Raw genomic sequence first — 18911 nt, forward strand, 5'->3', positions numbered from 1 at the left:
AGCTTTGAAAATCTAGCTCCACAGTCCCGTAATAGGTGATTGCTCCCCATAATAATACACGGCCTCCATTTCTGTGCCGTTTTACAAGATATATTGTTTCTTTTCATCATGTAAATAGCAGCTGTATCCATCAGGTCCATCCAACTCATTTTTTTTTCTTCGGAAAAGTCGACCACCGGTATGTCAAGCTCGATTTCACCTAATTTGATTTGCTGCAAAATTAAGGTGTTGGCTCTTGCGTGCAGCATGGTGGTTTTTTCTTCACTTTTTGTTGTCGTATATGGTCTGCTTCCTTATCACCCTAGCAACAGTCTATCTACTTGCATTTATCTCAGCTTGTACCTTGATTTTAATAATGGAAAGCCTTGAATTGGAAGCATCTCTCAATATCGTCCGCCTTTTCTGAAATTATGTGGCTTTCTTGACTCTTCCTTTGTGTTTATTCTTTAATACCTGTCTGGGTCCTTGAGATAGTTGTATACGACATTTGAACTTCTTCTAATTTTTCTGGATATAAAATAGATGGTTTTGCCGAGTTCCCATTAAACTCGAATACTTCTTGATTCTATCAAATTAATATTCGTACTAAGCTCCCAAACAATCAAAGTATCCTTTTATCTGATTTACGAACACGCTAATAGGTAAATTTAGATCTTGTGACACAAAAAACAGGTACTTTATATTGTCTTCTTCGGAAACACCGCATTGAATTGAAGTTTAGGTTAGATCAGACGGGCTATTAAATGATATAAAATTGGTTTCTATGAGGCAAGTTTACTATAGTTCAGGTCAACATCTTCCTGCTCGCCTAATTCTATTCAGTCTTTAAACCATCCACTGCCGGATTGGATTGCGTGAAGAACTAGTTTCTTTGGAAGACCATTACTTATCATGTCGAGAGCTTTGAGAATGTAAACAACCTTCAGCTTGAGTGTTTTTATGAATAAAGGCGATAAACCCGTTTTAAACATGATCATGTATCTGTTTTATGTAAAATCTAAGCAGTTTTTCCACTTGTTCATATTTCCGACCTCCTGCCGCTGGCGACGCTGCACAAAACATTACCGATTTCGATACAGCTTGGAGAACCCTGAATTTACTGGTATGCGTAATTTTCTTATTTAAAGCTTTTTTTGCCTTAACAAGTTAGTCAGTGAGATGTTTTTCCATGCTCAAGTTCTTAGCAAAGCAGACTTCTAGATATTTGTATTTTTTCACCATTGTAGTGTCATTGCTCACTTGCACACGATCTTTCTCCGCCATTTCTAATACAATTTTAAACAAACTTATTTATCATTGACTGAAGGGACTGCGTGTATAATCGAGTAAGACAATGTCGTAAGCAAAAGGAAGAGCTTTAATGTTAACACCTGCGTTTTGGATTCCTGCTGCTAATGCTTTGACTTATCTTCAAATAAGAGTGCAAACAAACTTGGACTGATTGGACAGCCCTGTCTAACTCCGCAATTTCGTTTGGAACCAATCTTATATGCTTTGGCCTTTCCACAATGATGCTTTAGTGATCTTGCTTACGTTTTGCAATTCCATACCGAACTTATGTGCCATTCATATCTTGAAAAGATTGTAAAATGTGGCATTGCGATCCATGGTCTCGAAAGCCGATTTAAGATCAACGAAAAATTCAAAGAGTCAAAGTACAAAAAAGTGAACGATCACGTTGGAGTATCCCGATCTGAAGTCTGCTTGAAACTCACTAAGCAGATTTTTAGAATTTATCCATTCGTTTAAAAGCCCGAGTAGGATCGATGTAAATGTCTTATATGAGATTTCTTGTATTTATTAACTTAATCCAACATTTTTTTTTTTTTTCAAAAAACCTAGGGGTTTAAAAAATATCATCGAATAAAAACGAAAAAAAAGCTTGTCCCTAGTCATGTCACCCCAAGTGTATACAACAGAAAAATGAAAAACATACCAAACAGAGAACTCAAATATAAACTACAGGAAAAATGAAGGATTCTAAAAAAAGACAAAGATAAACAACAACAAAAACGAAAAATAAAAATCACATCCTTTGTACCACAAAAGAAATTAATATAGTCTCCTCGCCGAACGAAGAATAAGCGATATACGTAGTCAAGTCGTACAAAAATTCACGGAAAAATATTAACAAACAAAAAATATCAAAAAATAATAAAAATAATAAACAAATGTAAAAAAACATCCACGAAACAGAAAGAAATATTTTCAAACTTTTTCTCCAACTCCTTCTTCGTTTTCTTTCTTTCTATATCTCTCCTTCCTCCCCCCCCCCATTGGGGTGAGTCTGTAAATTCTCTCTACACATTTCGTTTTTTTTGGTTTTGTTTTGTCTGCAGCGTAATATTTTTGATTTCATGCTCCTTGACTATCTATAAGGGCTCAAATAAAAAAGAGTTAGGACGACCATCAGGAAAAAAGAAGAAGAAGAATATTATTAAACAACAACAACAAAAATACAAAAAAAAATGTAGAAAAACTGCCCTAGGTGATGGTGGTACGCTTCAAAAAATGCTTTGTACGTTCGCTGCGCTAAAAGCAGACCAACAAAAAAACAAAGCAAAGCAAAGCAAAAGAGTTCCTGGATTTTGTATGTTTTTGTTTTTTAAACGTAAAGCCTGTGCGCCTTCTGCCGTAAACGTCCTGATATGCTTATCCGAATCGTTGGTTTTTTGCATTCATTTATATACATGTATATTTTTTTTGAAAGTATGCACTGCCATCTGTATGTACAGTGTTGGCCAAAACATTAGCAACTAAAACTACCGCCATCTTTGTCATTAAAAAATTAATAAATTAAACAAATCATGTTAATTTTTTTCCAAATTTTGATACATTATGTATGTACTTCGGAATCGACCACAAGAGAATATAGTTTTCGTAACGTTCCATCTAAATATGACATAAGTAGGACAGTTAACCCAATATTGTGTTGGTCAAAAGAAAAGCTACTTTGTATTGCTATCTCTCTTTTCGTCTTATTAATAGAGAAAAGTAAGTCCGTTAACTACAAAATCTATTCCATAGTTCTTAACTAACCTTTGTAAAATGGTCGAAATTAAAGTGGAATTAGTCAAATTAAAATATCAGACAAATATTCCATTCCAAAACCAGTGATTTGCCGATTAATAAGATTTTACAAATCAAAAAAGTCATTTCAAACGGTTCATCGAGGTGGCACACAAAGAAAAACAACAAATCGAGAGGGTAACATTAATTAAAAAAGACCCTTTTATATTATCGATAAAAATAAGAACCCAACTTGACCTCAACGTAAGCTCGAGAACAGTTCGAATACGAGTTGTTGATAGTGGACTAAAATTTTCAAAGCTTCAAAAAAGGTTTTTATTTCTACCAAAAACAAGTTTCCGAGACTAGAATTTAATCATGACCACATCAACTAGACCGTTAAGGAACGTACCATTTTCGGTCGAGTCCAAATTCAGTTTCAAGGGTTTCGATAGTTTCCGTCGTCCTGTTCGCAGATCAACCAAATCTATGTTACACCAAAGCTGCTATAAAACACGGAGGAGGTAAAGTAATGGTGTGGGGTTGGGTTTCGGGACATGTTCCACCAAAATGATGGTACAATGAACCGTTTTTATAACGTGACCTTTTTAAAATGTAATGCTTCCACACGATGAGGATCAGTTGCCTCTGAAATAGATATTTCAGCAGGACAAAGACTCAAAGCACAGAGTACGAGACGTGGTTTCTAGAAAACCGGATTGACAATGGTTTCTATTTCAACCCCATAGAAAATCTATTGGAAATTGTTGCAAAAATAAAAATGAGCTGTTTGATCCAATTAAATTGGCTTGGTAAAGCGTTCCAAACAGCATTAAAAGCATTTCAATTGACTTCATGCTTCGAAGATGTGCTAAAGTTATTAAAACAATTGGTTTGCTGGGTTAGGTTAGGTTAAAGTAGCTGTCCGTGATGGAGTACGGCGCACTAAGGCCAATTAAATGGCCCATTGTGATACCACATGAATCTTGAAACATTTTTCTAAGATCAATAAAATCAGTTTGAGTACCTTAAGAAAAGGGTTTGCTACCAAATACAATACTAATATTTTAGTAAGTCTAAAAATAATTTAATTTTTTAAAGTTGCTTTTGTTTTGACCAGTTTTAATTTAATCGAGACAGTTAAAGTTGCTTTTGTTTTGGCCAACACTGTTTGTATGTCAATCATTTGTTTATAATGCAAAAATTCGTTGTAAAAAAAATTCACCACCTATTCGTAGAATTTCATCTCATTTATACCCTTAATTTTTTTTCTGTTTTTCTTTTTAAGAAATTCAGGAACTTTTTTTTTAGGAATTCAAGCGTCTACCTTTAGTCAAGTTGGTGGAAATTGCTAACGCAAAACCTAGGTACCGAGGTAACTAAAACAAAAAAATGCAAACAAGATGAACAGACAGTAGAAGTAAAACTCGTTATATGTTCATTTTTATCTTCTTTCTTCCCTTAATTTCATCCCTTAGTAGGAATTTACTACGCCGCGCCATCACCATTACAAAAATATATGTATGTTGTTCATCCTCCTTTACCCCCCCCCCCCCCCACACAAAAAAAAGAACTACTATACAATGGCATCGTAATAGTACCTAAAGTTGAACTTTTCTTTTTCTCTTGAATTCAGTGGAATTTGAACTAAACGTAGGTACTTTTGGCATGTTCCTTATATAAAGCGACCTTCACTGGTGGTGGTGTGTGTGCACGTAGTTTTTTAAGCTCGCACTTACAGAAGAAATAAAAACAACCTAGATACACCAAACTTTATAGAAGACGTTACTAGATTCTCCTATGAAAACCAAAAAAATTCATGGGTGTTACATGAGGACCAAAAAGGTTAAATGAACATTTAGTATCCGTTGTGCTGTTCTGATGGTCGTCTGTTGCTTGAATTAAAAAAAATTCGCTGTTGCTGATAAAATTTAGAGACTTTTTTAGTTCATGAAGAATTTTTACGAAGCTATTTCTTACAAAAATGAGAGTGTTGTGCCAATTTTATTTGGATACTGCGGTTGGTAGGAGTTTTTGATTTAAAATTATGACAGAAATCAAGAACTTGTGTTTCATTGGAACATACGAAATTACAAAGAAATTTCAAAATCTATGGAAGAAGTGGATTTTAAATAGTGTTTTAATTATCGATTCGCTTGCCTATGTATTCGTACGACCCCATCTGCGGTACTAAACACCCTAGTCTACCCAACACTTTTTGATATATTTAGCAAATAAATATTGACAAGCTCTGCTATCCGCCTTTAATCTTCATCGCAGTGGGTGAACATCAACATTGGTCACTCCGTTATCCTTGTGTGTTTAGAATCAATTCCAAAGCAACCAGACTACCCAATCCTCCAACTGCAATTCGACAGAAACTTTCCTGATCTTTCTGAGAGAATGTGGCAGTCTTAGAAGACAATTCAGTCCACTTTTACACAGATGGATCAAAAACAAATGAAGGGGTTTGTGAAGGTGTGTACTCTGACGACGGAAAATAAGTCTCTCAATCCGCCTTCCCAATCGTTATAGCGTGTTCCACGCGAAACTTTTGGTGATAAAAAAGTCTTGTTCTGGCTAAATGAAAACGCGATATCAACGTCTGATATCCGTATTTTCTCAGATAGTCGGGCCACTAACAAATGGCACAACAGTTTAAAATTCATCTTTGCTGGGTGCCGGGCCATAGAGACATGCCAGGAAGGCATATAAACTTGCCAGGAATTTCACAATGCTGACGTACTAATCGCTACATGTAAACTATTGTTAAGGTAGGAAGCTTTGAAGAAGGCAAACACCAGGTTGAATAACATCACCATCAAGTCAAAACAAACTTCTGATCTACACTAGATTTAAAGTGATCAAGGTGATTGCTATCTCTAAGCAGATCGCATAGAAGCTCGATATTCGGTGTCATAACCTGGCACTGTCTAATAGGAAAGTTGATTCTCAAATGTCTTTTGCAGAAGCTGTATAGATGAAGAACTGGAGGAAAGAGCTCTTCACCTCCTCTGTACATGCCCTGCTCTAGCTCAAAAACTCAAGAATCAACTAAGAGAATTCTTCTATAACGATCTTGACGATCTCAATTACATTTACATAATAAGTCTCTCACGTTTCGCAAGGGACTCGAACTGGTTTAATGGAGCTTAGAAGAAAGGCTCAAGATTATGTGGTATCACAATGTATCATTAAACTTGTCTAAGTGTGTGTTACTCCATCACAGAAAGCCACTTTAATATAACCTAACCATAATTTTCTTCCTCGGACTTTTCGTTTGAAAAAAGTCATTATATCAAGAACTGTTTTGCGGTCTTCCTTGGAGCTCGAAACTGCCTGCCAAATGAACTTTGTAACGTGGACTCCAGGGCAGACATATGCCTTAACAAACGTTATAATTTTTTTTGAATATGAAGTGAAATGTATTTCGAAAAACTTTACCTATACACAAGTTCATTTGCTTCTTGGGATCATTGATGTATGTTTTCGGAATAAGTTTAAATTAACTAAAGAAATAAAAATAAAATAAATAGGGTGGCTAAACAAGACGTGGAGAACTAGGGCCTAGTGACTTAGAACTCTCAACTCTTTCTGTGCGAATACTGTTGTCAGGGATTGGGAGACCATGGCAAGAATTAGCCTTGAAAAAAACTTTAAATGGCACAGGCAGGGGTTAAACCCAAGACTTCTGGCATGCCGCAGATATTAATTGGCTGATAAACAGACATTTAACGTGGATATTGGAGTTAGTTTTCTATTCAGAAACTCTTTGATTACTCACCACATTCAGACTTCCTAATTTCAGCAGAGTCTTCAAAGCTGTGTTCTGGCAGTGAAGAAATGTGCTTGACAACTCTAAACGATGGCAATACAAAAAGCTGATATTACTTTTTTTCATTAACAGCGGCAATAAAAGCAATTTGTTCCATCGAAATCAAAACGATGCTTGTGACTTGAAGCTCTGCTGGATTTCTGGTCATAATAAAAAAGCTGATGAACTTGCAAGAATTTAGATCCCGCTAAGTAATTTAAAAGAGGTAATAGAAGATAGAAGAAACTAGTCAACAAGATATGGAGCTCACATGATACCTGTGCTAGAAACGGAAAATATCATCCACTTCTCATCTTCTTCATCTTCTCTGCCTTCTTGTGAGCGTTGCCACTCAATATGGACTACTTATACAGAGGTTTTGGTGATAAGAATGTACAAACATGAGGTGAGGATACTGCACAATGCCACTGCCCTTCGGTATGCTATTTAAGAAACAGGTTCCTTGGAAAACATTTATGAATGAATTTTCTGCCATTCCAAGCATAAAATTGTTATACTTCGCCAAATCTTTAAAATGGTTTCAAAACTCTCAACACTGATATGATGGCGACATCCAAAGGAGTATGAGCACCTCGTCTATACATCAGCTGTTGCTGTCAATGCTTATACAGTAACCACTAGTTTACCAATCCCACCTTCAAGGCGTGTTCTTCTAGGGTGTCATAATGGATCTACGTTGATCTAAGTGTGACGGTAAACAAGACAAGACAATCAATTAACCAAACCTAACCCTGTTTCAAAACACCATTCATATTTAGATTATAAAATAAATTAGATGGCGCAACAGTCCGTTGTGAACCAGGGCCTAGTGACTTACAACTCTCAACCATTCCTGTGTGCGAGTACTGTTTTTAGGAATGGAAGGAACCTACAATTTTAGGCCGAATCCGAACGGCTAATTTGAGAAAGCACTTTTTCATGACAAGAATTAGTCTTGAAGGATTTGTCAATTTCTCGCAAGATGCAGTACCCGCAAAAATTAATTTTTAGATATTGTTCACTGTTGATTACCTCTTGCGAAATTCATTTTGAAATTCGCTCAATGAGCCATTTTCATTTCGTGACAATGTTTAAAAACGATATACCTCTGGACTTACTTAGATTTTTTGAATCACCTTTTTTAAATTTGTAGTGTTGCATTTTTCTTAAAATTTTTGGAGATAATTCTTCCTTGGACCTTGAACGTTTTTCAAAAACGATCTTCTCTAAGGGCTCTTTTCAATCCATACATGCATCGGTGTATGACACTTGGAAGATCATCAAACAATATACATAAGAAGATGTCTTGATGATATGGAAATGCATAATCCATGGGGTTAGGGATTGGTAGTAGATTCAGCAGTTTTTAAAAATGAGTTGCTAATGCGTCCACTTTAAAAGGTCTTCACTAAGCATTTTTCAGTTTTCCAAAGGGAACGACCATCTTTAATGTTAATGAGAGTTTAGGATAAGTTTTGTGAATATCGCGGTTGTTTTTGATTGAATTATACATTGTAGTTTTTGTTTTCCTCCCAATACATGATCCTAGCGTGATTGGAATTGTGTCTTCTTTACAAGCGGATTCGCATTTCCAATCATACATTAGCTTTTTATTTTGTTTTTGTTATTTTTATGTTTATGTTTAGTTGCTTTAAGTATGTTTTAAAACGTTTTTTTGTATTGTTTTCTAAATTCGTTGTGTTTGTTGGTTTCCTTAAAACCAATGTAACGCACAAATGCCAGATCTGAAATTAGCTTTTCTCTCGAATTTCCGAATTTGATCCTTTAGCAAACAGACGCTCGAATGCATTTGGTTTGCATTGAAATGTAAAATTTACACTTTTCCCTTTCAAAAAACAGAGCTTTTCCACCTACACCACCCTAACATCCGCATTTTCCAGCACTTTTGTACGTTATTGAATCTTGCTATCTTGTTCTATTTCGTTGTCTCCTGGTTCTCTTACTCTTGGTTTTTCTTCTCTGTCAATTTAATGCCGCAAGAATTTAATTAATGAATTGTCTGCGGTGCAAGAAAAAATAAGTTTTATTTTACGTGCTAGGAACTAAAAAGTCAAGACGAAAATTAAACTCACAGACAGAGCATAAAATAGTGTTGGACCGAAAAAAAAAAAATTTAACCGAACTGTACTGAAACGTTGTTGAACGTAGCCTTTCGTATTACTTGCTTATGCTTTTAAGAACTGAGGCGGTAATACTCAATGAGGGTTGAGACTTTAGAAGCCCACCCGCGCTAGGGTAGTCATAGTGATTGCGATAGGAAGTTTGGAATGGATGATGGTTGGTCTTCATTACAATTTAAAATAAGTTTAACCATGAGGAGCGAAAGTTTGGGTAAGTCGGGAGGTATGTAGATTGGTGCAATATCTACTTTTGATGTAACTAGTCGAAGGTGGTTTGAAACGTGTAGTTTTTGGTGTCGGAGTTGTTTTTGTAATCTTTTAGTTTTTAAGATATCGCCTAATGTCGAAACAGAAAAGAAACAGTGGAAGAGTGTTATTCAAAAATTGAACTCTTATCAATCAAGATTTATCATCCTGGTTCATATATAATTTTAAGTTAAATTACAAAATTAAACATTAAATAAATTGAACAAAATATGAAAAAGCTTAATAAAATTTCATAAAAATAGAAAAAGAAATTATGGGCATCAGTGGGAATGGAGAGAATTTCGCTAGCCTGGTTTGGAGAAATGAAAATGAAAAACATTTGATGTAATGTTAGCATTACGGAAAAAGGATGTGGAAAAGAGGTACGGATCCGAGACAACTTTTGTATTCAAAAACTTCTGTAAGAACTTTTAGAGGGTAGGATTGCTGATCTTCTGGGACGCTTGGGAAGAAAAAAAAATATTTTAGAAGAAACTAAAAGAGAAAATAATTTTGTATAAGAGATGTTAGAGAACTTCAAGTTCCAACTTACCTTAATGTAGCATCTTCATAAATGACTTTTTTATCAACTCAAAGTATAACTTCTACTTTAAAAGAAAACCCGCGTGAGGCTATTTCCAAAGAACTTTACCTTTTCTGTGAGCGTCACGGTAATTTCTTGCCAATGCTTGTACGTTTTATGTCATCTAATAAAAGTTTGATAATCCTTTCACTAAATGCAACGAAAGTTTGCAATTATCTTCCAAATTAACTATCTTGGGAATGTGAAGAATTCCGTTTACATACGATAGTCTTGTCTCGACGGCTCCTTCAGTTTTGAACATGTTTTTCATTTTCTGGCAGAGATTGTCCAGTTTTCGTACCAGAGTTACAAACATCTCTCGATTTAGAGCTTGTCCGGAACATTGCTTTGTATTTGCTTACAAAACTTTTGCGATCGATTATCGAGTTGAGTAAATATTTTCTCCAGACGGAAATCCAAATGCTAGATTTTTCGTTCATAGAAGAAGGATTGAAGGATCAAGTCCTCGAGGAGATCCTTGGTGTCTCGTTTCACAAAGTCAACACATTACTCGAGAGCACACTCCGATTGCAAGAACTTGATAAGGAAATCAACAAAGTGTATTACTAAGAGTCACATAAGAACAGCCATGTTGTTTGATCCTTCCACATTGGAACCAGACAATAGTTTGTTAGCAATCTCTGCCCTGGGCTCCCAACAAATGTGTTTTAAGAACACTTTAATTGCGCGGAATATGTTTGATCCCCGAAGCTTTTTCGTTAAAAAGCCTTATGTAACATTCCAGTGATTCTAGCAAGTATTCCAACCAACTGTAAAGGCTTCTCTCTAAACTTTCATTATGGATTATTATTATTAGATTAAACGCCGATCCGTTGTAAGCGATTAGAGTATGCGGGTAGTCAATACTGGTCATCCTGAAGATTACGCAGGGCGTAGAGTAGAACGGCTTCGATCCGAAATCGCCCCTAAATTTCGGGCAAAATCAACTACAGAAACTAAGCTACAATTGATAAAGCAGCTCCAAAGGGAAAGGAGGCAGGCGTTTGCGTGAGAATCTCAAGCTGAGGCATTTACTGACATTAAGTTCAAGCAGTCCTTAGTTGCGTTGTAAGATACTAACATCATAAGATGATAAGATGTATTAATACATTTTTATATCGTCCAAGGAAATAGCTAGTTCACAATCGAGCAACTGACTAATATTATTGATGGCTAAGATAAATAATAGTGGCCCTATATGGTTATCTTGTGGTACACTGTAAGCTGCATGAAAGGGAATACGATCTAAAACAAACACTTTATATTAGTCAAATAGAAATTTAGACAATTAATGAAAAGAGAAGGGAACCCTAGTTTCGTTAATTTAAAAATAATGATTTTGTGAGGAAAATTGTGAAGGCCTTGTTAAAATCGGTAGCAGTTATGTCGAATTTAGCTCTCCATCACCCATTTTCCGCAGAACATCTATTTATTAAACCAAGTTCAAGCTTTGACTTAACCTAGGCTAACTACCTAGAAATTACTAGCTGATCTTAGCCTATTTTTTTCTTTTAAACAAATAAGAAAGATGGGTCCAACGACCCAAAGTTCAAACGTTCAAGAAAAAAGGTAAAAGAAGGGACTGGAATGCAGGCTATTAATTTGACTTAGCAGGGTTGAAGAAACAACGTTGCCTACGAGCAATTGGTGTGCGAAAAGATCATCATCTATTTGGCGAACTTTATGTATAACCATGAAATGCCACGTAAAGCAATATAAATAAACTTCTTTAAACGTTTTTGATTCGGCAAGAATAGACTTCATAAAAAGGTTACCATACCTTCCAACCACGCATATTCAAGAATTGGTCCTACCAAAGTGATGTAATGAGTTTTAGTTATTTAGGGGTTATCAAATTCCTTAAACCAACGCAACGTCTTATAAAGCCAAATTATCAGCTGGCTTTGTTGATAATATGCTCAATGTGGATATTGAAATTAAGTTTACACATAGAATCAACTGTTTGGATTGTTTTATTAAGAAAAAGATATTAAGGAGTTGTTGGTAATGGCTTTTGGAAAAGATAATATTTTTACATTGGCTTATGTATATTTAATTTGAGAAAATTATGTTTACACCACATTTACACATTTTGAAGTTTAACAAAGTCAGTGGGGAAGAATTATCTTAATTTTTTTCATACCATTCCCAAAACATAGAAAGAGAAGAGTCTTTTAAAATAAAACTGACATCATTTACTGTAAGGACAAAGATTAGGGGTCCAAGTTGGCTTCCTTGAGGTACCCCAGTTGACCTACCAATTATAAAACCGTGTTAAATCGGAGATAGAATGGATATGTATTTGAGGTTCCGGAAATATGCCTTACAAATGAAACATTCTGAATAAGTGAGTCAGGAAAATGAAACCATCATATTTTGTGTTAGTTTATTTTTTCTTTAAAGTGCATACAAAAATTCCACTGTGCGCGGCCTCGTCAGTCGGTCTTATCGTTATCTTTGCCGTTTCTGTATCTTATTATTAAACTTAAATTTGCGTAAGAAGATATTTTAAATAAAACTCATTTCATTTCGTTTTGTTTTTATTTTAATTTCTCCTCGGAATTCTTTGAGAAGGGGTGGGTGGTAGATAAAAGACGGTAGTTCTAAGATGCTAGTGGTGTCGAGGTAAAAACAGAAATAATATCCTTATCATTTTGTCTTATTTTCGGATATGACTCGAAGCTCGAAGAAGGAAGTATAAAGTGTAAGAATAAATTTAATATTACTTTTGAGACATGTTTAATCTGAGTTTGAATTGGTTTAAATTATTTTACTCTAAAGTTATCAGTTTTATGATGATGACGATGACGATGACGACGCCGACGACGACGACTGTGACGGTGGTGGTGATGGTATAAAGATTAGAGATTTAAAATGAATCGTTTTTGCAACGTTTTCATTAATTTTATTTTGTATTTTTCTTCCATGTCGTTTTATTAGAATTTTTCCAGAGAAATTCTCTGTTTCGATATTTAATTTAGTTTGGAATTTTATTTAAGTAAACATATTTCATGATATAAATTTTAAATTAATGAAATTTTATGAAACGAAGTAATGATTCTCTTTGCAAGAGAAAGGAATTTAGAATTTAATTAAATTAACATACAAGCTTAAATTTAATTTAACTTACACAAATACGAAATGAACTAAAAGCTCAAATAATTGAGGTCTATGAGAAGAACGATATGGTTGAGATAGAGAATAAGATTGAGAAGATAGAAATGAGTAATGAAGTTTTAGTTGACATAATTAACGAGACGAGAGTGGTTCGTGGTGCCTAGGACGTAAGATAGGAGAAAAGAGGATTTCAGAAACTACATAATCGGATTAGTATTGATAACATTAGAGAAACCTTTTAAATAATAAAAGTGTCTTTCAAAACATACTAAAGAGAAATGAAACTTGAAAAAAACGAGAAATAAATTACGGGTATTTTTGATAAAATTGAATTTACCTAAATTTAAAAAAATTCTTACCAATGCTAAAAGGTTTAGAAAAAAACATTAATCTAAAGCCTAAAAATAAGACGATATTTTCATTCTGCATTCGATAAATTAAGAGAAAATACTTTGTTGGGACCAAGTTCAGTAATTTCATTAATTTAATTTCTTCCAGTATTGTATGCTACTTTCAGCCAATAAGTTAAGATGCTTTTGATCTTATCAAGGCTGTCCATAGACTCATAATTAATGTTATATTCTCCTTAAATCCAAACTTATACTATAAATGGGAAAGTCAGTGTGTTTGTTTGCTTGTTTGTTTGTTTTTTTGTTTTGTTGTTTGCCCGTCCTTCACATTACAACGAAGCAATATTTTGAATTGATTTTTTTGTGCGGAGGTAGTTACCAGATCGGGGAGTATTTAAAGCTATTTTTTTACTGTTGTAAGATATTTCATTCACAGTCCATTCGAGCAAATCCCTAGGTAACCTTAATTAGTAGAATATTATTTGGTGCAGCTTTTGGGCCTCTCATAGTTGCTTAATCGTGTTTTATAATGATAAAACTCACGAAACCATGCTGAAGCCCTATTGAAAATAGAAGATGGCGTTTAAAACCCGATGCAGAATAATATACATGACGATCAATTTCTCTGCAAATGAAGTCAGAACAGGGCACTTCAAAGTCAGTAGGGTTTCTTAATGCACTTATGTAGGTCCGGTCTACCCTCACATAAGCTGCAATTGTAATAAGGTGTGCAGTAATGCTTATGAGAATATCTGATGGCCCTCGATTGTGTAATAGTGCATGAGTTTGTTTGACACAACTTCGTTGAAACCATATATTCCCCTTTATAGATAAGCTTATAACTATTGAAAACATAAATCTTAAGTATCGGCACTAAAGCAAACTAATTTCACATTAAAAGGCAAACTCTCTTCGAAGATCATAAAGGATACTCATAAAACTATCTACTCACACCTTCTTTACTCGTAACTCTATCTAAAAATCAAAAACTCCATAGCGACGAAAATGACAAAACCATTTCAATCCCAAATTAACTCACTTCAAAAATTTTTCGAAACCATATAAAATTATTACACTAAATTTTCATCTCGATGTTAAAGAAAATATTATACAAACACAATAAAAACGATTACCATGGACACTGAACCAGACTCTCGAACGAACGGAAAGTGTCGCCTTCTTCCATAAAACCCATGATTTATACATAAAAATATATTTTAACTTTATCCAATTTTATTTTTATTTATAAATCGAAAAAATCCAAAAAGTCATTTTCTCAGCTCTAAAAATAATTTTGGTATAGAAATTCTCTTATTTTGTGTTGCTTTCATATCAAAACCCATTGGACATAACAACCGACTTAAATTCAAGGCTTAACACCTTCTATCCAACATCAGGCAAATAAAAATAAAAATAATAAAAATAAAATAAAGAAAAACATGAAGAACACACAATAATGTCTATAGAAAGAGCCATGGCCCTGGTCCTGTGCTGCTACCATGTTCCAACTTCTGTTTCTGGGGGGAATTACCACCCCCCGATGGTGCTCATAACATTCATAACAAGACCAAATGTTTTCCACTTGAGATGACGCAGATTTTTCGTTATCTCGTTCTCCTCTCTCTCCCTCTCTTGAATTTCATCATCATCATCAAACAGAAAACATAACAACACTCAGTGTTCCAGTGTAGTGTCCAGAACCAGAAGCAGCACCAGATCCAGACAAAGTCGCTTTTGAGGAATTTTTCGAGGGAAACCCATTTAACTCACCCTAACTTTATATACTTGGCTTGTATGTACGGCAACAGCTAAAACCGTGGTGCGGCCGGCCGGTGTTGTTTTTTGTCGCTGCTGCCGCCTACGGACCAACACCCGCCATATAATATAAACGAATACAAATATTCATATGCTAACGACCGACACATCTATGTCATAGAAATCCTAGACCATCATCATCATCATGGAGAAAGACCAATCCAGACTAGACCAGGACAGGCAGGCTTTTTGGATAGTGTCGTCGTGGCTCTTTCGTTCCAAAGCGAAACGACCAATTCACCGCAGCTTTTATGCTATGATTTCATTATTCATTTTCGTCATGGACATAGTAAGTACTCGTACGAGTATGTATAACAAAGAAAACAACACTCAATGTCTAATGATTTAAGCTTGAATAATGCTCATATAAAATGAATCATACTGCAATATAAAATTCTGCTTTTTTTTTCTATCCGATGGAAATCTTTAAAAGGTCACTTTGCTAAAATCGGTCCCGGGCAGTTTAGTACTCTTAATGCACCATTGCATCATTGGTTTTCATCATTGAAACCTATCATTGAATTTTTTTTGACAGGGTGCTTATAGCTTTCATTGCAAATTTCTGTCATTGAATAAATGTTTCCTGGATTCAAGAATTTTCTGATTGGAATCAAGCATTCGAGGTTAGAGTTGATCATTGAAGGGATTACTGACAGGTCGAAATACAAGGAACTTTTATGTTCCGAAATAAGAAAACAACAATAAGCTGTTCATTGAAAACGCTTTTGTCATTGAAAAATTAAAAATGAACTAAAATAAAAGTAATGGGCTTAATAATATCTACAACTTCATTAGCTTCATTTCGACACCAAACATAATAAATTTGACTCCTTTATTCGCTTTTAGATCTCAAAACTAAATTTTCAATGATGAAAAACAATGATAGCTAAAAGAACCGGTTAATCAAGACCAATCTATGAAAGATTGACAAATTATGTCTGCTTTCTAGATTTAAAGACTTAAGTGACTTCAGAGTAAAGTTCAAAGCTAATGTAATAGTTTCTTATGCCTTTAAGGCCATCATGAGGCTTGCTTCTTCTTTATTTCCGAACATTTTTTTCTTACATTTAAGACGGTTGTCATTTTGGAGTTGGTATAACTTTGCAGTCGCTGATTATTTGATACAGCGTGTTTTTTTAACTAGTTCTGTAACCATTTCAACTTGATGATTAAAATGTAGACCGCTGTTTCTTATATACCAAGAAGAGGGTTGATAGGTTGAGCATTTGTTTGTACAGCCTCATAGTTTGATGCCATAAGTCTAAAAGAGTTTCAATACTTCCTTATATAACACTACTTTGTGTTGAATAGATTAGTCTAAAATCATTCCAATTAACTTGTTAATTCTTCTGTACTTTAAGTTTATTTTTTCTTTTTGCACTTAAAACCCTTCCAAGATATTTTGCAGTATTGGAGGAAGTTTGATGATTTTGTGTCATTGAATTTGATATGCTATTTTTGCGTCTCGACACTTACTTTATACTTTATAGACTGAATTCAAACATTTTTGCGCCCTTGCATAGAATCTTTCTGGAACTTATCTAATATTGCAGTATCATCAGAAAAGTTGAAGAAGGTAGGGTTGGTGTCCGGTTGAATATCCCTCTTGTACAAAAGACACAAGGTTGGTCCTGGGACACTTCCTTGCGGTACACCGGCTTCTATTTTCTTTAGTTGCGAGTATAATTTTGGTCATAACGTTGTCTAAAGAGTAGGTTCGTAAAACAAGATTGATCTATTTCGTAGACCTGCCTTATGCAATAGGTAGTCAAGTCCCAAGTGCCAAACACTGTGAAAGGCTTGAGCAATATTTAAGAATATAGCCGAGTATTCTTGTTTTTCTGCAACTGGATGTGCCTTTTTTACACATCTGCAAATCGATGTACTTGGTCTATCGTGAAATGTTAATTCCAACAGCCGAACCATAATCAGAAGTCTTCTTTCTTCTATTATTTTGCTGAGTCGTCTCAGTAGCAGTTAAAAGAGAACTTTAGCCATTATTGGTGTAAGCGATATTGATCTGTAAGATTATACTTCTCTTAAATTATTTTGGTATTAAATTGTTTTGGTATTAAAAAGGTCATCTGTAATTTTCCAATGATGATTTGTTTCCAAACTTGAGTATTGAGTATAGATTACTTATGGTGAAGCATTCTTCTTACTTCTTTGAGAGTAATGAAATTATTTTCAAATTCGTCGTTTCTGTCAGAAAACTAAAGAGGATCTTTAGCCATATTTGCTGAAAACGGTTTAAAAACACTAGCGAGATGTTCAGGAAAAATGTCAGTTTTTTGTTTCGGGGTTTCATATCCATTTGTCATCTGAGATCTTGGCGGGTTTTGTACCTGAGGTGATTTTAGACTCTGCTGCTTTCCATAAATAGTAGACTCTATAAAAGTCTTTTAGAAATTTGCTTAGTAGTTTGTTTTTGAACTCAATGATCCTTTATTTTTGCTTAGTTGTTTAGACGCTTAAAGATCATATTATCATCTGGAAATCTCTTAGCTTTTCATTACTTTTTTGACATTGCTTTATTAATTTTATGTTTGGTTTTAAGAATAATTCAATGGTATGACCAAGAATTTAGAAGATAAGGATGTGTCTTTATGTTTTAATCATGATTTCGGACAAGTGCAAAAATCAAATGACAGCTGTCAAAAAAGTATTGCCAAATTAAAAAAATACACCCGTTATAAAACGATTTAAATAAACTCAACTGAATGAAGAAATTTTGCGAAATATTGTTCAAAGTCTATTTTTGTGCGAAATGAAAATTCCTCTGAATTTTAAAGGAATTTAAAATTTTAGAAATTGTTTTGAGTTTAATTGTAAATGAAATGTTAAAAGTTCCTAGAATTTTAGTGGATGCCAACCGATTTAAATGTGAAAAGTTTAAATTGGGAGATGATGGTCGAAGTCACCACCTGATTGAATATTGATTTTTCAACTACAATAATTCCTGTTTTTAACACCCTTTTACAACATTCAAACGATGCAGAGTGTTTACAGTTATAAGATTTTATTTTATTATAAGTTCATTCACTTTTTCGTGGCGTGGTTGTCAGTCAGTTATGTAGTGTAGGATAAAATTAGAGATGGCGTTGGTGTTGGTGTTGGCGGTTTGACTCGTTTCGTCGGTATTAGATCTTTAGAAAATATAAATTGTCTAGGTACCTATCTATAAAAAGACATTTATGCTTTTTCTTTTTTGGAACTCTCCTAAAAACTGACTTGGGATAGACCTTAAGCAAGACCCTGTGACTCCTCCGACATGATTGTTGTTGTGTCGTCGTCATCATCGTCCCTCGGTTGATGGTTATGATTATGAGATATGTCTCTCTTTTTCGGGGTCCACAACGACCATGTTGACAACATAACAAGAGATACACCATCCGCTCTTTTTGCTTCGCTTTACTTTGCTTTGGTGGTTAGAGAGATGATTTAATTTATTTTTCTTGTGTTCCTTTGTTTGTTTTATATGATTTTTAATATCAACAAACCACAACCTATCCTCCGTCGTAGTCGTTGTCAACGTTCCTATGATAAAATATGATTTCTTTGACTAAGGTATATTGTATGTGCTTTCGTTCAGGATGGGTGGGAGGGGGTAATGGGGGGTAAATGTTAAAGGGTGGTTGTCGGTTCTCGGTGCTCTTCAAACAATCAGCCTAAAAATATACTTAACTCATTTGTAGTTGGGGTATGCCATAGCTGCTATATGTTAAAGAATAGAACAACTTGAGGTGGAGGAGGGGAGTGGGGAGAGATTGAGTGTGTTGCACTTTAATCAAATCACACGCTCAGTTAAATCGAAATGTTGTCCTCCCTCACCACTC

General features: G+C 34.6%; 1 protein-coding gene across 4 annotated transcripts in view; it reads left to right on the forward strand.

The window, feature by feature from the left end:
• Window positions 1-18911, forward strand: part of LOC129942202 (disintegrin and metalloproteinase domain-containing protein 10) — a 380018-nt gene that overhangs the window by 104978 nt on the left and 256129 nt on the right. The gene's annotated exons all lie outside the window — the stretch shown is intronic.

The sequence above is a fragment of the Eupeodes corollae genome, chromosome 1 (assembly GCF_945859685.1).
Source record: "Eupeodes corollae chromosome 1, idEupCoro1.1, whole genome shotgun sequence".
NCBI lineage: Eukaryota > Metazoa > Arthropoda > Insecta > Diptera > Syrphidae > Eupeodes > Eupeodes corollae.